The 21,280-nt window shown below is 40.2% G+C and overlaps 2 protein-coding genes across 9 annotated transcripts in view; one reads left to right on the top strand and one right to left on the bottom strand.

The window, feature by feature from the left end:
• RNF13 (ring finger protein 13) overlaps positions 1–12,563 on the bottom strand; it is a 157,747-nt gene extending 145,184 nt beyond the window's left edge. Inside the window, exon 1 of the mRNA XM_046657344.1 lies at positions 12,418–12,563. The gene's annotated coding sequence lies outside the window, so the exon portion shown is untranslated. The remainder of the gene's footprint in view (positions 1–12,417) is intronic.
• ANKUB1 (ankyrin repeat and ubiquitin domain containing 1) overlaps positions 11,905–21,280 on the top strand; it is a 51,114-nt gene continuing 41,738 nt past the window's right edge. For 6 of the 8 annotated variants that reach the window (XM_046657296.1, XM_046657290.1, XM_046657262.1 and 3 more), the window contains exons 1-4: positions 11,905–12,156; positions 14,168–14,318; positions 19,239–19,368; positions 21,000–21,110. The gene's annotated coding sequence lies outside the window, so the exon portion shown is untranslated. Of the gene's footprint in view, positions 12,157–14,167; positions 14,319–17,570; positions 17,730–19,238; positions 19,369–20,999; positions 21,111–21,280 lie in introns of those variants that run through there. The other 2 variants (XM_046657271.1, XM_046657303.1) reach the window with 2 other exon arrangements.

Genomic DNA, 21,280 nt, shown 5'->3' with positions numbered 1-21,280 from the left:
AAATTAAATATAAAGCTTAACTTCATGCTCTTTGTAAAGGAGAAATGCTCAGAGTCCAGTCAATTGTTGGAGAGCAGGTATTGAAGGGTGAGTTTGGAGCAGAAAGAAAATAAACTGTTAACTGACACAGTTATCTTTCTGTTCTTAACAGCATTTAAATAAGGCAGTGCTTCTCTCACTTAACAATAGAGGAGGCCGGCCCAGTGGCCCAGCAGTTAAGCGCGCACGTTCCGCTTCTCAGCAGCCTGGGGTTCGCTGGTTCGGATCCTGGGTGCAGACATGGCACCGCTTGGCAAAAGCCATGCTGTGGCAGGCATCCCACGTATAAAGTAGAGGAAGATGGGCACAGATGTTAGCTCAGGGCCAGTCTTCCTCAGCAAAAAGAGGAGGATTGGCAGTAGTTAGCTCAGGGCTAATCTTCCTCAAAAAAAAAAAAACAATAGAGGAAAGAGGAAAGTGAATATATGGCCATTAGTGTGTTATCAAGGTACAGAATCTGAAAGAGTACCCACAGTCTCTTTGAAGTATCACTTATTTTTAAAATCACACAAATTTCTTATTCTAGTCTAGGTTATTATCCATGTTTGTTTTAAAATAAAAATGTTTTAAGTTACACAATAATTGATTGTTATGCTTATCAGCCTCTAGAGGCTGCCCACAGTCCTTGGCTTGTGGCCCCTTTCTCCATCTTCAAAGCCAGCACTGCAGATTGATTCCTTCTCACATCACATTATTCCAAACTCCTCTTCTGCCTCCCTCTACTTTTAAGGACGCTTGTGACTACACTGGGCCTACCTGGACAATCCAGGATAATCTTTCCACCCCAAAGTCCTTAACTTAAACACATCTGCAAAGTCCCTTTTGCCATATAAGGTAACATGTTCACAGGTTCCAGATATTAGGATGTGGACGTCTTTGAGGGTCATTATTCCGTCTAGCACAGTCATTATCTACTTCTCACCATATTTTCAATTTATTCATTTTATACCAGCATGGAATCATCGACTACTGTTTTATTCAATGGGTTATAATCTGTTATAGTAATGATTATTTTGATGCCCAATGGTCCCCATTTGGCCAGTGGACACTCATTTAAACTGGCTTCTGTGTATTTTTGACATGACCCATCATTCTTGAGCACTTTGTTTTCGGGCACAAGATTTCCTAATCCCACATTGTACTTTTCCTGCCCCAGCCCTTAAATCAGCCATTTCTCCAAGGAGAATATCCTTGTTTATAGAAATCTTACACAAAAGTATTTGGTGGGAATAGAGCATGAGGTCAACAACTTGCTCTTAAATGATTAAGAGGGAAAAAAGGTCTCTGTAATGTTCTTATAACTTTTCTGGAACCTTGTGATTATTTCAAAATCTAAAAAATAGTATTTTATTTTAATCATATAATGTCTTCCAAGTTCAAAATAAATTATTTGAGGCTTGTCTAAACAGTAGTGCAGATGATGAAAATCTGCCAGCTATAAAAATCACCATGGTTTCTCTCAGAACCTGACAAACTGAATTTAGCTTTTAAAGTATAATTGCAAAGACTATAATGAGAGCTGTAACACAGGGATCAAAGTTCTAATCCTGGTTCCATCATTTACTGAGTTAACGCCATTGTAATTACTCTCTAATCTTCATATATTATTCATTACATTGCTATCTAATAAGATGTTTATGATTTTTTTTCTAATGCTAAAAATAACTCTCACTGGTATCTGTAGGAAGAGCGGGGGTCATGGAACAAATTCTCCACGGATTCTGAAGGATAACTGTAATTGGACGGTACAGAAAGGCTGGGATTTCACGACACAGACCTGTATTGATTACCCATAATGGTAACATTCACAGATAAAATCCGTGTTTGCATGCTACATGTATTTCATTCTCAGGTTCTGATATATCCTTGCGCTCCCAACCTCACTTTCAGCTTTCCTTCTCCACTGCCCCCAGCTGACCCATAACAGCCCAGCACACCCAACAGACAGTCATACCAGCTGCCAGAATTTCTTAAAGTCTAACCCCTGATTCTATGTCATTCACATCATTCACAATGGTTCTGCTTCTCTGATCCAACCACGAGGAACAGTCTTTTTTCCAGGCGTATTAAACATCATTTGTATCATATTGTATCATAATTTTTATGCTTTTTTAATTAAAGTTGTAAACATTTTCCCTTGTTACTAAAACCCTTCATAAACATGATGTCCAAAGCTGCTGAATATTACATTACATAGCTAAATCATGACTAACTGTTCCCCTACCGTTCAATATTAAGTTGAATCCAATTATTGCAATTAGAAATAAATCTATGATGAATGTAAATCTGTTTCCACATTTCTGATTATTTTCTTAGGATAGATTCCCAGATGTGGAATCGCTACGCCAAAGAGACATTTTAGGACTTTATACATATTACCAAACTGCTTTCCAGAAAAAATGTTCCTATTAATATCTCCAAATAAATGTGCATTTCATTGCACTTCAGATAAGAAGATTATCCTCTTCTTATCTTTGTTGGTGTTAGGTAAAGTTATAAATGATAATAATAACTAACGTTTATTGAATGCTTACTACATTTCTGGCTAAGTACTTAATTATCTCATTAGCTAGGATTCAAATGCAGATCTGTGTCCTGGAAGCCCAGACTTTCTAGACCAGCCAGTTACAGCTGTCCCTCAGGATCTGTGGAGTTGGTTCCAGGACCAGCCCTCTGCCCGCAGACACCAAAATCAGCAGACGCTGAAGTCTCATATAAAATGGCATAGCAACCGCATATAACCCACGCACATCCTCCCATATATTTTAAATGATCTTTTGATTACTTATAGGTATTATTTTATAGGTGTTTACAGTGCAAACAGTTGTTACACTGTATTGTTTAGGGAATAATGACAAGGAGAAAAGACTGTACATGTTGAGTAAAAATCCAACCATCAAAGGCTTTTTGATCTGTAGTCGGCTGAATTCAAGGATGCAGAATTCGTGGATAGAGAAGGCCTACTGTATTGTAAAAATCTGCACTTTTTTAGTTGCCTGTGAGGTTGAAATTGTTCCTATGTCTAGTCATAATGAACTTTTAAGCCTAAATATTTGAAAACTTCAAAGAAAACCAAAAAAGGTAAACTAATGTACAGTAATAATTTATACATTCAAGTTAGCTTCCATTCCCATCTTATTTCTATTATTTATGGATCTCTAACGGGATTCCGCAATAAATACGGTTTATCCCTAAATCCTTCTCTGTTACATTAGAATTAAATTGCAAAAAAAATTAACTTTTAAAATGAATTATATATTCCCACCTTTCTTCAAGCTTAAAAGAAACATTCTATCTTCTATTACAATGGCCAAGTATATGTAACATGATACCAGGAATGCAACAATATAAGTATAATTAAATAATCATTCAACACTACGGTAAGACACCCATGTTATTCATCTTCAGGATAATCATACATTACAGAGATCAAAATTCTTTAGTGTTCCACTTTCCACTTTCTTATTTAGCTGTATGATCCAGCTTACAGGTAAAAAAGAAAATAAATGACTGTTAAAAGCAATTAATGTTACGCACAAAAATCAGTGTTTCTACACACTAGCAATGAACAATCCAAAAATGAAATTAAGAAAACAATTCCATTTATAAAAGTATCCAAAAGAATAATATATCCAGGAATAAATTTAATCAAGGAAGTGAAAGACTTGTACACTGAAAACTATAAAACACTGCTGAGCAAAATCAAAGACCTAAATAAATGGAAAGATATCCCAAGTATTAGAAGACAATATTCCCTATCAAAATTCTAATAGCCTTTTATGCAGAAATGGAAAGATCAATCCGAGAATTCATATGGAGCCAGCCCTGGTGGTCTAGTGGTTAAGATTTGATGCTCTCACTGCCGCAGCCCAGGTTCACTTCCCAGTCAGGGAACCACATCACTCGTTGGTCGGTTGTCATACTGTGGCAGCTGTGTTTTGCTATGATGCTGGAATCTACGCCACCAGGATTTCAAATAACAGTAGGGTCATCCATAGCGGAGAGGTTTTAGTGGAGCTTCCAGACTACGACAGACTAGGAGGAAGGACCTGACCACCCACTTCTGAAAAACGGGCCATGAAAACCCCATGAATAGCAGCAGAGCATTGGCTGATAGGATGGCGCAAAAACACCAGGCAGGGCTCCACTCTGCTGTACACAGGGTTACTAGGAGTCAGAATTGACTCCACAGCACTAACAACAAACAAATTCACATGGAAGTGCAAGTGGCCACAACAGTCAAAACAATTTAGAAAAAGAACAAAGCTGGAGGACTCACATTTCTCAATTTCAAAATCTTATTGTAAAGCTACAGTAATCAAAACAGTGTGTTACAGGCATAAGGACAGACATACAGACCAAAGTAAAAGAATTGCAAATCCAGAAATAAATATATACATCTAGGGCCAATTGATTTTTTTTTTTTTTTGAGGAAGATTAGCCCTGAGCTAACTACTGCCAATCCTCCTCTTTTTGCTGAGGAAGACTGGTCCTGAGCTAACATCCGTGCCCATCTTCCTCTACTTTATATGTGGGATGCCTACCACAGCATGGCTTGCCAAGTGGTGCCATGTCCACACCAGGGATCCAAACCAGTGAACCCCAGGCTGCCGAAGCACAATATGCACACTTATCCACTGCGCCACCAGGCCGGCCCCCTGGCCAACTGATTTTTGACAAAGGTGCCAAGGCCATTTAATGGGGAAATAATAATCTCTTCAACAAGTGGTACTGGTTCACAGGCAAAACAATAAAGCTGCACCCCTAACTCACACTATCCATAAAAATTAACTCAAAAGGGTTCAATGACCTAAGCGTAAGAGCTAAAATGATAAAACTTAGAAGAAAACATGGAGATAAATCTTCATAACCTTGGATTCAAGAATGGATTCTTAGATATGACACCAAAAGCATGAGCAACAAAAATAAATAAATAAATAGGGCTTCATTAAAATTAAAAACTTTTATGTATCAAAGGACATTATCAAGAAAGTGAAAAGATAACCCACAGAATGGGAGAAAATATTTATAAATCATATATCTAATAAGGGTCTATTATCCAGAATATATAAAAACTCTTACAACTCAATTATAAAAAGATAAACAACCCAATTAAATGGGCAAAGAACTTGAATAGACATTTCTCCAAAGAAGATATACAAATGGCCAACACTCAAGCACATGAAAAGATGCTCGATGTTACAAGTCAAGGAAAATGCAAATGAAACCACAGTGAGATACCACGTGGTACCCCTGAGTATGGCAATAATATGAATTTTTTTTAGTGGAAAAGAACACGTGCCAGTGACAATGTAGAGAAACTGGAACCCTCATATATTGAGGGTGGGAACATAAAATGGTTCAGCCACTGTGGAAAACAGTTTGGCAAGTCCTCAAAAAGCTAAACATAGGATTACCATATGATCCAGCAATTCCACTCATGGTACACATCCAAAAGAAACGAAAAACAGGTACTCAAACAAATCCTTGTACGTGAGTGCCCACAGCAGCAATATTCACAATAGCCAAGGGTGGAAAGAACTCAAAAGTCCATCAATGGATGAATGGATAAAGTGTGGTGTATACATACAATAAAAATTATTTAACTGTAAAAAGGAAAGAAGTACTGAAACATACAAGAATGTGGCTTGCAACAATACGGCAAAACCCCGAAAACAGCATGCTAAATGAAAGAAGCCAGACACAAAACGTGATGTATCGTATGCTTCCATTTATATGAGATTTCCAGAATAAATATGGGATACCCAGCAAATCCACTGAAACAGAACGCAGACTGGGGATTGCCAGGGGCTGGGGGCAGTAGGGAACAGGGAGCAACTGCTTAAGGGGTATGAGGTTTTATTTTGGAGTGATAAAACTGTTCTGAACTAGATAGCAGCCATGATTGCACAACACTGTGAATGTTCTAAATGTCACTCAATTATTCACTTTAAAATGGTTAATTTTATGTTATATGCATTTTACCCCCCAAAAAAATTTTAAGCAATTAATGTTTATAACACATGTTGCACAAACGTGTAAATCACAAGCCCAGTTCTTCCTTTTTGAAGGTGAAACATGTAAATTACAAGCACAGTAATTAGGCAAATAAAGTACTCTTCAACATTTGATGAGGTGTTTTACAGCTGAGCAAAGAAGTTCAACTTCTACTCTCTCTCATGACTTGATTTAGAAAGGTTCACCCACCACCAGGTGGGTGGGATTCCAGTGGGATTATTTCCCCTCTGGAAATTCATTCCCTCTATAAAGTTTAACTGGATATCTTGAGCATTAGAAACTGAGCCTGAACTAGAGTCACATTCAATCAATTAAACTTAAAATTTCTAGCCCTTTAGAAATGATTTTAAATCAAATTCTTGTGCTGATCAGAAGCTTTCTTATTTCCATGAGCAGAATATCCCAAAATTTGTGTTTTTTCAATTTACATTAATATGGCTGTGAACATTTAAATGTTTTAATGTCCAAATATTTCGTGGTTACTGATACTCTAAAACCACCAAATTAACACTGTTCCTCAGAATTTATTTGAGTTAACAACTGATTTCCTCAAGCAGGGCTACATCATTGAAATAAGGAGAAACAACCTAGACATCTTCCTCATGGATCATTCTCTTAAGATAGAGGATGGTAGGCAGATACAATAAATAAAATAGAATAAAAATGCCTGACCATGTTACCCCATCCATAAAATTCCTTAACAGATTAAATAACCTTCAGACTAAAGTTCAAAACTAAGTCGTGACTCAGGCCAGAAAGTTCTTCACACACTGGCTCTGCCTGTGTCTTCCAGCTTTGCCCCTTCCACGCCTCCTAGTCACTCTCCTCCCAGCCTCTCATTCGCACCTCCTCTGCACCACCACAGTGAAACAGAACTAACGGAAATTGTGCATCACTGCCATTATTCTTTAAGCTCCTTGAAATCAGGAGCTAAAACTTTTCTGATTTGGTATACTTAGCACCTAGCACAATAATCAAAGGCTGTTGTAAAATTAAAGTATGAATAACTATTAAATTCCATTCTTAGGGTCTAAAATACTATGGCTTATTTTTCCTACATAATGGCAAAAGGGGAAACTATATATTAAGCTATATTTTGCTTTTTTTTAATTACAGTGCAGTCTTATTACTAAAAAACATCAAATAGACATTAATTTTGCAGACATTTTTAAACACCTAGTTTGTTAACTAAGAGTATAAATTTAGTCTGATTATTATCCAATGGAAGCTCATGATCAGCTCTAGCTTATCTACATTAGGAAAGTGAAACAGTACAGCAATAGACATGCTGTAAGAATTCTTAAAAGCAGATTTCTTAAAAATGGAAAATTCCAACTACCTCATTTTACAAATGAGGAAATGAACTGAGAAGTTATTTATGCAAAGTCACCAACTAATAAGTGGGCAAGTTGGGTAACACCCAGATTCCCTTAATGTTGATGCTTTCAGCTACAATATTACCTTATTTCCATTTCAACCTCATAGGCAAGCCAGGCAACGCAATTCACAGCACCCTCCTTTTTTCCTACCTTCAATCTAGTGAGTACATGGGTCCTTAATACTTGCTACATCTACCTGATTCCTTTACCTTTAAGATCTGAACACAACCTCCCTCTCTCCATCATAAACATTTAATGAGTACCTACCTTGGTTGAGCATTAAATATATCTAAGTCATTCCATTGGGAAGAAGAGGAAATGGGGAGACACACATGAGTAAGAATGACATAGTCCGTTCCTTCAAAGTGCTCTACAAGATTAGTCACAACTTGGTAGAGTAATCTCATATTATCTGTTTAAAATTGTGATTTTATGAATATGCAGTACAAGAACATCCAATTACTTTCCATTATTAACGCACATCTTATTCCTCCTTATTTCTCCATGAGGGCAAGGACTTTTGTCTCTTTCGTTCACTGATGTACTGTGAGAGCCTAGAACGGCACCTGACACAAAAGGTACTTCATGAATACTTGTTGAGTGAACGAATACTAGAGAAACACCCATAAGTAGTAAGATCCAAGGAATGTTTCCAACAATGATGTGACAGAATATGTAAACCTTTCCTTGTCCTAATGCTTATGCCTAATGTCCATTTTTATATTTCTTTGGCCAGTTACTTGGGCCTTGCATTACAGGGAACTAAAAATAGTTCAGAGTTGGATAATTATACTGCTTAACATCATGCCCAACCCAACTGCACCAAACTCTAGAAAATCTGCCAAGAAAGGAAACCTACAGGCCCTTCTCCAGCTTAGACCCCGGCCCTTTTTCAAATATAAAGGGTCTCCTTTCTTTCTTTCTTTCAACAGGTCAGAATTGGTATTATCATCATCATTTTACATAATAGGTAACTGAAGCCAGAGAACGGGTGGCACAGGGATTCATTCATTCTCAGAATCTCTATTCTTCCCACCACACCATGGGCCTCTTACCCTTTGAGGTTCTTCTCCCACAATCTTGGCCGTAGGTGGAATACAATCTCTCTTGGTCCCCTCTTCCTTACCGCCCCCATAACAAGCACACAGGCTCTCGGTTTTAAAGGATTTGCTATTAATCAATTCAAGGTAACAAAGAGAAGATGACAAAAATAAGAAATCTGGAGATGTTACAATTCAACATTCAACATGTGTGTTTAAATGCCTGGCACTACGTAAAAACCACAGCATCTTTCCAAGTTCTTCGTGAGGCTCCAATCTACTGGCTCTCTTTTGAAATATCAAATAGGAGCCTTGCTCGGTTTCCAAAAATTTTCCCTCCCCACTACCTTCCCTCTATCCTTTCAAGACACAAAATATGTTATGGGGGGGGAAAAAGTGGGTACATCTCCATCAAGTGAGAAATTTGCACTTCCGAGGACCTGCAGGAGTCACACCACTCTGTGAAACTTTAACCCACAGCGGGGGTGACTGCTTTAGACCATTTCCTCACAACGTGAGCAACTGTTCTCTTCTCTTTTAGTGGAATACACAGAGCTCCCAGTTTCCATTAAAGTCTGAGCAATGCCTTAGCTCCAAAACGAAAATCCCTATCATAAGTTCTCCTCCTAAATCCCCTTCCATCAAAACGTATTCTTCATCATAATATCCTTATTTTTGTTCACAGCATCACTATCCTCCCAAAAGTGTGCCTTAGGCCCATACTCAAGTCAGTTCCCAATGTCAATGCCAACATTTCTCAAATCTGTACGTTTCACTACAACCCCACCATCATCACTTCTTGCCCCAACTACTCTAATTAAACTTCATGGAATTCCTTCATAGCTTCAAGCTTCCACTCCTTCACCGGACTTCTGCTCCAGATTAATATCCATAAAAAGGGGTTCTTTTCAACTAAGAATCATGTACAAAACCCTCAGACTGGTATTTAAGGATCTCCATAATCTGTATCCATCTATCCTTACCAGCCTGTTCTTAAACATACAACCTTGGCAAATATTCTCTGCTTTCCTAACTCCGTACCTTCACCTGGACAGCATCCTTATGTGGAACTATCTTTCTTCTCCCATCCTCCTCCAACTGCTAACAATCTTTCAAATGGCCACATCCTCAATGAAAGGAAAAAGGCTGAGACATATCATTTATTGAACACACATTCTATCTAGTGCTTTACAAATTATCCTAATCTCCACAAAAACATAATGGTTTAATACTAGACTTTTGAGGGAGGAGTTGAGGACACTGAAGGCTAAAAGAGCTTACCCAAGGTCATCCGAACCAGCAAGTAAAGAATCCAAAATAACCCAATAGCATTCTGTATTTTTTAACAAAACGTGACGACAAGACGGACAGCCTTTACAGCCAGGATGCCTAGCTTCAAATTCCAGTGACTCCACTAACAACCTGTGTGAACTCAGAAAACTGCGTACTTGTGATGCCTTTGTCTCCCCACGCATTGTACTACCTACCGCACGGGTAACAGCAAGAATTACATGAGATAATATAAAATGCTTAGAATTGGACTGGGCTCACCGTAAACAATCAATGCTAGCTATTATTACTGTTGTTATATATATGCTATGATAGGTAAACTCTGACAATACCAATTATATATTCTCATTGTTTCCAGATCAACTTCTGCACAAAGCAAAAGCTTTGTGAAAGTTTAGTACTATATTTTTGATATGTGCTCAATAAATACACGAATTTTTAAACAATGACTAACCACCATCCTTTATTAACAGAAATTCACTTGTCTATTAATCCTGTTTCCTCTTTTGAGAAAACTAAAATGCTCACTAACTTTCTTCCCTTTTTCATGTCATGTGAAACCACCATGTGCAACGCCATATGGTAGTAATATGTCAAATGGTGCAAAACACTATTTTGATTCAAACTCATTTTGTCTTCTGCTAAACATTATTAATTCCCAGATTTTAAAATGTCCAAAATCGTACTTTTTATTTAAACATCCACCGTTTTTAGGTCATAACAACATGAAGTCAGCATACCATGATATTTTATCAAGCCATTTCATTTCCTACAGCTTCATGGTAAGACGTACAAAATGTAAAATGTCTTCCTATCCAACTTAACTCGATGACATAAACATATCATACCTTAGTCTTGCTCTTACTTTGCTAAAAATAGTGCCTGAAAAACTTCTGATAAATCCATGTTACTCGGGATGCAGAAAAACATTAAAGGAAGGGAGTTGAATGCTAGTAACAGTTTAGGACCCTCCAAAATGCTTAAGAGAAATGAGCTTTAGACAAGGATAGATGAGAACTTCCTCCAAATCCTCCAGTACTAAACCTTGCAAACCAAAATTCTGTCCACGTTTTACTATTACACATGGAGACATCGAGCTGGCTGGCTTCAAGTGAAAGAAGAGGTAAAAAATATATTAATAAAACAATTGTCATTCCTAACAGAGAGAAATAACTGGGCTTCTCTCCAACCTTTTCAAAAAAAAAACAAACAAAAAACCTTTGAGGCTTAACTAATTTAATTAAGTCTCACAATTCTCCCCTTATTTACAGATGTCACAGAATTAGTAAGTGGCGGAGCAGAGGGCTGAACCCAGCCGGACTCCCAAATTCGGCATCCAGTGTTTTGCCATAAGCTACAATAATACAGTACGCATTTACATCTTCCTCTTCACACACACACATTAAAAAAAAAAAAAAAAACTGAAACAAAAGCTTCATGAAATATTTACTCTTACTCCATAGGATGTCCTCGCGTATTTTTTTTCTCTTTGTTCCTTTCTTTCTAACGCTAATGTCAATGCACTAAACTGACTGCAAAAACCATTACTAAGTGGCCACGGGCCCTCCACTACAGCACTGCATTAACACTGCCTACCTCCTGCCTCTAGTTCCTTTCAACTGCGACCACAGTCCAGTTTCGTTACTCAGAAGTGGAGCTCATCTCCTGGACCCATTAAAAATTGTCCTTAAATAGATTAAACCGCTGACAGCCCTCCCTGAAATCTTGATCTGTTCCCCTACCAGAACTCTTCGGAGGCACACCCATCTTGCTTACTTGTATTGTATCAAAAACTGCAGACGTTCTCCTTGGAGAACAACAGATCATTGTGGACAGGAACGCGTTCGTTTTCACTGTTCCCGCTGCACCACCCACCACAGTTAACAGGCAGGCAGCTTTGGGGGCAACAACAGGGGACCTGAGCAGCTGCCCACGGTGCTGAAAAAAGAGGATGAAGCGACAGTTCTGGAAATTTGCTTTTGCCAGATTAGGACAAAATAGAGGAAATTACCGAAAGCTGGCAGAGAACACTCAGTGGTTGCCACCAAAGTTGCATGAGAGCCTCGGGGCCCGCGTGGCCCCGGGGTCTGCCCACTCCCTGTCTGGGACAGAGTTTCTTCATCAGGGCGGGTCAACCCTAAAAGCGTCCAGGCAGGGCTGCTGACTTCTAAGAGGGCAGGGACGCGGAATCCGGCCCTCGCGGAGTCACGTCCCACCTTCCCGTCGGAGCCTCCGGGGGGGGGAGGAGGGGTTAGAAGGAACGGAGGTGACTGCCCTCTTTTTTTCAAAGACTCAAGAATCCCAGCAACTTGCAGTCAAGCGATTTCGCCCGTGACTTTGCGACAAGCGCTGGACCCGGAGAAGCCTTCCGGACATCTCAGGAGGGGAAGGTGAGAACAAAACGGATAACCAACAACCGAGCAACACAGCAGCTCGCGGGATGGGACGCGGCGGACGCGGCCCTCCGCGGGCAGGGCTTTTACTTTCCTTTTGCAGACAGCCTCCCTGGCTCGGCGCCCCGCCCGGGGAGGAGCGGCCGGGCCCCCAGCCGCGGGCCGCCCGGAGCCCCGGCGCGCGAGGGGGTGTGTTCTGCGGGCCGGGCCCCCGGGGACAGCCCGGCCCGTGCGCGGCCAGGCCGGAGCGGCTCTTACCTGGAAGCCTGGCCCCGCCGCACAAACAGGCTGGGCGGCCGCGTAGCTGCGGGAGCGTCCCTACCCCGACTTCATGACTGAAGCTCCGCACCGACCCCACAGCCCGAGCGGAGCGCGGACGACAACACTGCGGCCGGGCGGAAGTCCCGCCCCGCGCGCCTCATTGGCCCGCGCGCGGAGGCCGAGGGGAGCCATTGGGCCACAGAGCCGCCCGCCACGGCCCCTTCCCACTCTCCCGCCGCCCTGGCTGCGCCCCGGCCCCGCGCCGCGAAGAGCCCGGGGCGCGGAGTCGCGCTTTCGGCCGCGTGACCGGGGTACCCGGGCAGGGCCGGCGGGGCGGGGCGGGGCGGCCTCTGGAGCGCGGCCGGAGGCCCCGCTCTGGCGGGGAGGGCGCGGGCTGGCCGAGGGGGTTGGCTGTGGGCGCTTGCGCGCCTGCAGCGGAGCCCGTGCGCTCCGGAGGGGACGGGACGGACCGAGCGGCGGGGCCGGCCGCCTGGTCCGCTCTCGCTGTGGGGCCGGAGCTGCCCGACCCAGCTGGCGGGCTGCCCTTGGGCGGGCTGACTCCGCGCCTCTCCTGCGCCACGCTCCCCCGACCCGCTGGAGAGGCGAGGACGAGGCCTCATGCCCTCTGCACGGTGTCCAGGCTGAGATCGGGATGGACGGGACCGAGGCCACCCCTTGGGGTCCGGGCGCGACCAGCCTGCGAGCTGGCTCGGAGCCGAGCTGACGTCAGCGCTCTGGGCCTGACACGGCTGTCCCGGGCTCAGCAAAAGGCAGACCATGTGATGAAGGGCTAGGCCAACACTTTAAAACCTTGCCTCCTTTTGATGAACCGTAAAATGTCGTCCCCTACCGCCATTCCGATAAACCTTCCCCGTCCGGGTGTTGCAATCTTAAACCAAGCCACTTTGAAACTTAAATTACCCAGATTGGACCGTCCACGCGGATTAACCAGTTACCAACTAGCCACTTTAAAGAGGCAATGTGGCTTAGTGCAAAGATTGCAGAGTCCTGAATTAGAATGCCAGGAGACCTATACTCTGGTCCTGCTTTTGCCTCAAAATAAGGCGCCTTGAAAAGGCCTTTACCGGCTTCACATCCTTCCCGCTCATCTTTTAAACAAAGGAGGGGCTAGAGGGGGCTACCACGTAGAACACCTGTGGAATATCATTGCCTGTAACTTGTAACCTTGATTGCTCAGAGGAGACCTGAGTAGCTGGGACACAGGAATGGGAGGAAGACTCTTCCTATTGTGTATCTTTTTGTGCCTTTTGAATTTTGAGCCTTGTGAATATTACTTACTCAAAGAAACTTTAAATACGGAAGTGTAAGGATCAATTACGATAAAATAACATAAAGCCCACCAAAGGTACTTTCCTTTGGTTGTGTATCCTATGAATGTATGTTCTATATATTCTGCAATTTTCATCAGCTATGAAGACATTCAATACTTAATACATAGTCCTCTTTTAAGAAAGTCGTAAGTAAAAGTCAGAGTTGGGAATATTACTATGAAAGCTAGTGTAATTAGTGTAAACATAATTAGAATATCTCTATAAGCATTTCTTCATTAAATTATCTCAAATTGATTTTATATTAAATCAGTTTTCTAGCATGACATCGAAAAAAGTAAAAAATAATGTCCACATTTTACAGGTTAAAAAAAAGAACAAAGAAGAGTTTTGTGTATTCCTTAAATAAAGACACATTAAGTACAGGACATTTAATCTGACTTTATTTCGCTCTTTAGGTCACAATGGGTATCGTTCTTCCAGTTACGAACAAGGGAAGGCACTCTGTGCTGCATCCAGGCAGAGGAACTGCGCTACACCCTGGAGACCCATTTCTTCTCCCCTTGGTGTTGAATGAAGGCAAATTGGAAGAAAATAGATTGGAAAAATGTAATTTTTTGAAAAGTAGATTAGACAGTAAGGTTGATAGCTATCTTAATTATGGTTTTCAAGAACATGAAGGTTTCATATAGCATATGATACTAATAGCCACTAATTATCTCTTTATAAAAACAAATAAGAGAAAATGAGCTTTTAGGACTTTGTGTTTGAGACTGTTTTAAAAAATCCTCCTGAAAGTACAAAACAGAAACCATGTAACATTGTAGAATTTCCTGCCTCCAAAATATTGTAAGACAGCACCAACAACTAAAAAGACAAGATACCCAATTACTTAATTGTCTAAAATGGCTTAGAAGTAGTTCTTCCTAGGTAATAAAAAGAAAGCAGGCAGTCTCTTTAAGCAATTAGATCAACTAGAGACATTAAAATGAATAGAGGAATTATTATATTTAGAATCAGAAAAAAAGATAATTTTAGAATCACATAAAAAGCTATTTTCATTTTGAGAAGAAGAAAATAAAGTTATTACTGTGATAAGAGAACGAATAGAATCCATAGGAATCCGTACATGTAGGGAGAAGGCACATTGGGAAAAGTACCAAACAGAATTTCTAAAAACTGTTTTAGGAAATTTTTAGCTAAATACTGGAAAAGACTCCCATTTCTTTATGAAGTTCCAAACAAATGAATAAATTCATTTTATAAGATAGTAAATTAAAAGTTCAGAACACAAAAAGTCAGGTAACAGTCAGAAGGGTTTTTCAACAAAGTTTATTTATTTTCAAGGAAAAAAGGTCGTTTAAGGTTAAAAGCCTAAAAAAATGACCTGGTCATTGTTTCCCTTGAGCTGAATTGCTTCCCCCTTTTGTGTCTAAGATGACTGACACACAATTTCAACTTTTCCTTTCTTATTTGGGGCATTGAGAGGCAGTCTTCCTCTGTTTGCTAACAAAGGTATTGCAAAATAAGCATGCAAAAATTCATATGACATAATGTAATATAAAGACGTAAGAACTCAGGAGTGTGAATCAATTCAGTCACTTTGGGAAACAACTTCGCATTATCTGGGAAGGCTGAAAAAAAACCATGTTCTATAACACAGCAATTCCAGTCCATGGAATATACCCTAAAGAAACACAAAAGAAATTCACCTTTAGGTACACTGTAGTGAAATTTAAAGATCAAAGAAGAACCGAAGTTCTTAAACAGAAAGAACAATAAATTACTTACCAAGGAATGGCAGCTAGCTTCTCAATAGCAACAAAAGAAAACACAACTCAATGAAATATGTTCAAATGTTAATATAAAATAATAATTACAATTGTCAACCTAGAATTGTATGCCATGTTAAGCTATCATTTAACAGTGAGGGTAAAATAAAGATATTTTCAGAGGAAAAACAGCATTTACTCCTAAGAGACTTTTATTGAAAGAACTTCTAAAGATGTCTTCAATAAGTGAAAATTGAACCCAGAAAGATGGGCCGAGCGGCCCGGCCCATGCCCAAGTGGTTAGGTTCACACGATCCACTCCGTGGCCCGGGGTTTCACTGGTTCGGATCCTGGGCACTCTTGTCAGGCCATGCTGAGGCGGTCCCACGTAGCACAGCCAGAGGCACTCACAACTAGAATATACAGCTGTTTACTGGGAGGGGCTTGGGGGGGAAGAAAAAGAAAAAGAAGGGGTGAGACGCAAGAAAGTATGGAGAGCAAGGAAACGGAGTACAATTTTTAAACCAGTAGATATAAAAAAGGGAATAAAGAAAATGTAATTACTCAAAAGAAGTCAGGGAAGGAGCGGGGGAAAGGAGCAAATAAAGAGTATTGTAAATGGCAAATACAACATGCGATAGAAGGAATCTATCAATAATCTCTAAAAGAGGTAAATGGGGTTAATTTACCAGCTAAAAGATTGTCAGCTATATTCTTTTAAACAAGACATAATACTAAAACTTAAAGGACACCAACAGGTTGATAGTAAAAGGAGGGGGAAAGATATGCAAAGCAAATAGCAACCGAAAGAAAGCTGGTATACCTGTATTACTATCAAAGGGTAAAAAACAGACCTAAAGTCAAAAGCATTGTTATTAGGATAAGTAGAATTATTAAATAATGATAAAAGGAAAAATTTGCAAAGTAGTTATAATTGCGTTGAACCACCACGCACCTAGAAACGTAGACTCAAGATATTTAGAGCCAGAATTGACAAGCTTCCAAGGAAAAGTTGGCATATCTACAATCAGAGTGGAATTTGATAAACCATTTTAAGTAACTGGTTAAGTAAGCAAACAAAACATTAGTAAGAATATAAAATATTTAGACAACACAGCACACACAGAGAAACTTGCAAATGTCCTTTTTAAGCACACATGAAATAATCCTTCCCACATGGCAGCATATGATGTTATCACGCAGATATCAAAGACATGAAGGCATACAACCCAGGGTATATGATGAGAACACAACATTAGGTTTCAACTATAGATAGAGTAGATATTTTTTAAAATTCTAAGGGAACACTATGAACAACTTTAGATAATAAATATGAAAAAATATCAAATGGATGGTTTCCTAGAAAAAAGTTTGAACTTACCAAAACACCTGAGGAGATGAAGGAAACCTGAGCAGGCTAAGGAAATTTAAACAGCACACAAAAATCGGCAACCCTCCCCTCAAAAAAGTCAGCTCTAGAAAGTTTTAAAAATGAGGTCACCATACCCTCAAGGAATACATGATAAAATTTTCACAAACAGTTTCATAGAATTCAAAGGGAAAACTATTCAACTAATTCCATGAGGGCAGTAGAACCTTGATACCAAAACTGAGCAAAGACCGTACAAGAAGGAAAACTTATAGGCCAATCTCACTTTGAATGCATATGCAAAAATCCCAATTAAAACATTGGTAAACTAAAACCAGCAAAGATTAAAAAAAAAAAAAAACTATGGCCAAATAGTATTTATTCCTGAAATGTAAGATAACGCTATAAAATGTATTCCTATGATTCACCACATTAGCACAGTAAAAGTGAAAAGCTAAAAGATCATCTTAATATATGCAGGAAAAGCATTTGAGAATTAAAGGAGGGACCCATATTGCACAAGACTGTCCGAGAAACCTCTCTGAGAAGTTGACATGGGGTGAGACTTAAAGAATGAGGGTTCTTAGGTTGTGAGCCACAGGCGCCAACCCTGGTAAATTCAAGTTTAAAAAGGCAGTTTACGTGAAGGATATGGAGATACTCACAGGATTCAAAGGATGCCTGAAGTACAGCCTTAATTGTCCCACGGAATCAACATTTTCGTCACGACAGTACCACTCCAGCCATTTCCATCACTATGTTCACAGTTCATACTTGGGGGAGGAAGCCTGCCACTGGCTCACCTTGTGACACATGCCCATCTCCTGATCAGGGTGCCTTAATTAACTGCCCCATGAGATCATACATCAAAGGAGAGAGGTAAGGAAATAGGCATGATGCTATCAAAAGAATAGAATAAATGCTGAGAAAGAATTGAACAGCATGTCCAAAGGTCCTGGGGCTGGAACAAGCCTAGCATATTTGAGGATAAGGAAGCCAGTGGGGCTCGAATGTAGGGAGAAGAAGAGTGGAAAGAGATGAGATTGGGGTTGGACATCACTATTCAAGTGTGGCCTTTGACTGCCCAAATCAGCTTTCTCTGGGAGCTTGTTAGAAATTTATATTCTCAGGCTCAGGCTGAGAATCAAATTCCTGGGAGTCAGGCCTAGTAATCTGTGTTTTAACTAGTTCTCCAAGTGATTCTTAAACATGCTTAAGCCTGAGAATCACCGACATAGGAGTTTGTAGACCATAGTAAAAGTCTGGGTTCTATCCTAAGGGCAATTAGGAATTTCAAGGAGAGGAGTGGCGTGATCTGAATTGTGTCTTAAGATTCTAAGGGAGTACTATGTAGGAAATAGATTGAAGAAAGACATGAGTGAAAACAAGGAAACCAGTCAGGAGATTGTTGTAACAGTCCAAGAAGAAAATAATGGCCTGGACCAAAGTGATGGCAGTAGAGATAGAAAGAACTGGTCAGAAAAAAGAAATATTTTGGAGTTAAAATTATGAGGATTTGCTGATGGCTGTAGAGGATGAGAGAAAAAGGAAGAATTAATGATGACTCCCAGGTTTCTGGTTTGAGCAGCTGGGTGACTGGTGGTACCATTTATGACAGAGATAACTGGGTGATGGGGGCCGGCCTGGGGCCAAGTGCTTACGTTCACGCACTCAGCTTTGGCAGCCCAGGGTTTCCTGGTTTGGATCCTGGGTGCAGACCTAGCACCACTTATCAGGCCACACTGAGGCAGCGTCCCACACAGCACAACCAGAAGGACCTGCAACTAGAATATACAGCTAGGTACTGGGGGGCTGTGGGGAGAAGGAAAAAAAAAGATTGGCAACAAATGTTAGCTCAGGTGCCAATCTTAAAAAACAAAACAAAACAAAAAACTGGGTGATGATGGAAGAGAAAAATTTGCAGATGAAAAAGCATAAGTTCACTTTTGTACACGTTAAGATTGAGATATCCAGATGGAGTTGTCCAGCAGGCATCTGGATGTGAAGAGGAGTGGTTACAATAGGAGAGATAAATTTAGGGATCTTCATTGTAAAAGTGGCATTAAATATACAGGAACATATGAGATCATTTACAAGCAGCCTCCTTTGCAGAATTGAATAAAAACTACTAAACTAAGTAAACTATATTCAGAGCTAGTCTTTAGTGGAAGTCGAGCGGATGGCCACCTTCATGTTATGTTTTGAGAGTTCCTTGGCTCCTGTCCCGAATTTTTTTCACATGGAACCCTTACAATGAATGGTAGCTTGAATTCCTACATTAATAATTTTCTTTGGATTCTAAAAGAAGGGCAGATGTTAGAGATTTAATTGTTGGCCATCGACACCTCATATTTGATAAGTTCTCCTCTCCCCACCACTCCCTTGTAGATTGCAAGATCAAATAGGTTTTCCGGGCAGAGAAGTAAAGTCCATAGAATGGGAAGCGCTGAAGAGGAAAGACGAGAACACAGAAGATCTGAGATGTCACTGTCCTAATTTGTGGGGATTTGATGAAAATGTAAGTTTTCGCCACAATTTAGACACAATTAAAGGAGACAAGACAATAGCACGTGCAAGCAGAAGAGACAAGCATGATGTGTTTGATCTTTGTAAATGGGGAAGCAATTAAAGTTAGAATTTAATTTAAAAGTTATGTACTGATATAAAACATTCCAACTAACACAACGATACTTAGCCTCCTGTTTGTTGTGTTTCAGTTAAGTTGACAATAAACCGTTTATAACTGCTATTTCCCCAATACTGCTTGTTTTCCTAATTGTAGACTTCTTTTCTGTTCACCGCGTATTTCCTGTATCAAGCATGAGTTTATTCCAGCTATCAACTACACAATTTCACTTCCTTGAAAGAGGCTTTGCATCTGGTGATGAGCTCTATAGCCTGGAAATTCTCCTAGCTTTCATCCTGATTATAGTTGTCTTATCAATCTTGGCGATTCAGTGAAATGCACCTGCCCCTAATTTTTTCATTTCCAAAAATAAAGACGTGGGGGAACTATTTAATTACACTTGCCACGTGCTCAGATGATCAAATTAAAGACACTAGGTATGTTAGTAATAATAAGCAAATAATTAAAAAAGACATACATTGTATGAGAATTGCTAGAGTTTATTGCTATGTTTAGCCTTTCCTATTTTCACTTCCAATCTTCCTTCTCTGTCTTACCCCTCGGCTACTTCATAATGACTTCACTTTTTATTCCTTGGCCTCTTCATGTTCACTGCTAAGTAAAATTTTTAATTAGGCAAAGTTTATTCTCAAACCTTTCCAGTCTTTCCTTTCAACATTGTTATTTCCCATCTTTAACTCTATCCCCAAGAGAACAGTGGTCTCAAAATATTCCCAGACTTTTCCTTGTTCCCTCTGCTCCCCTCACTAATAACAATAACAACAGTGGCAGCAGCCATAACACTGTACTAAGCTCTTTTATACATTATTTTATTAATCCTCACGACAACCTTAGGTCCTACTATTGTGTTTATTTTTACAGATCAGAAAACCATGGTTCAATGACATTAAATAACTCATCCAAACTCATGAGCTAGTGAGAACAGGAGCAGACCTCTGGAGCTCTGGGACTGGGATTTGAATGCAAGTCCATCCACATCAGAGCCTGAACTCTGAACCGAAATGCTAAACAATGAGTGGCCAGTATAATATGAAAGAGAGGGCTCCAAGTTGGAACCAAATGACTCCTGTGTTATCTGGGGCAAGTAATGCAACCTTTTCTCCCTAGATTTCATCATGTTCTAACTCTGCATGGCTGTCCCGTCTGAATAGTACCTCTTATCCGGGCCTATCCTGCACTCTCCAATACCTGAGATTTACCTGTCTTAGATCTCCAAAGCTCTGCTTTCAGCTAATTGTCGTTTAGAAAACCGTTAATAAATGAATACAAGAGTCTTAGCCTTGTTAAAGGTCTATGCTTTATAGGGTATCTTCCAAAACCCCAATACCTTAAAAGAAAATGAAATTTTAGATACCGAAATGAATAGATGGAAAAACTTAGGGGTTAAGAGAAGTCTTCCTAATATCCCTCAACTGTTACATCCTGTAGACTAGTGCTTCTCAGACTTTATTATACATAGGAACCCCTGGGAGTCTGTTAAAATGCAGATTCTGGTTCAGCAGGTCCGGGGTGGAGTATGAGACACTATATAGTTCCAGCAAGTACCCAGGTGATACTGATGCTGCTTCTAAATCGCTGCCAAACTTCCAAAGCATCATCCGTCCCTTTTACAGGTGAGTCCATCTTCTTTAATCTATTGATTCTTTTCATGTTTTTCTTTACTAAGTAGCAAATTCGAGAAACTATAAAATCTGATTTTCAGTTCCCTTTTTGGTTGACCCAGGAGGGTATCCCTTACTTTCTTGCAAGCCCCGTGTGCACTTACAAAGATGTATTATATTTA

This window comes from Equus quagga, chromosome 1 (genome assembly GCF_021613505.1).
Source record: "Equus quagga isolate Etosha38 chromosome 1, UCLA_HA_Equagga_1.0, whole genome shotgun sequence".
NCBI classification, from domain to species: Eukaryota; Metazoa; Chordata; class Mammalia; order Perissodactyla; family Equidae; genus Equus; species Equus quagga.
The sequence above is the reverse complement of the archived record's forward strand: the minus strand, read 5'-3'. Positions and strand labels throughout refer to the sequence as shown.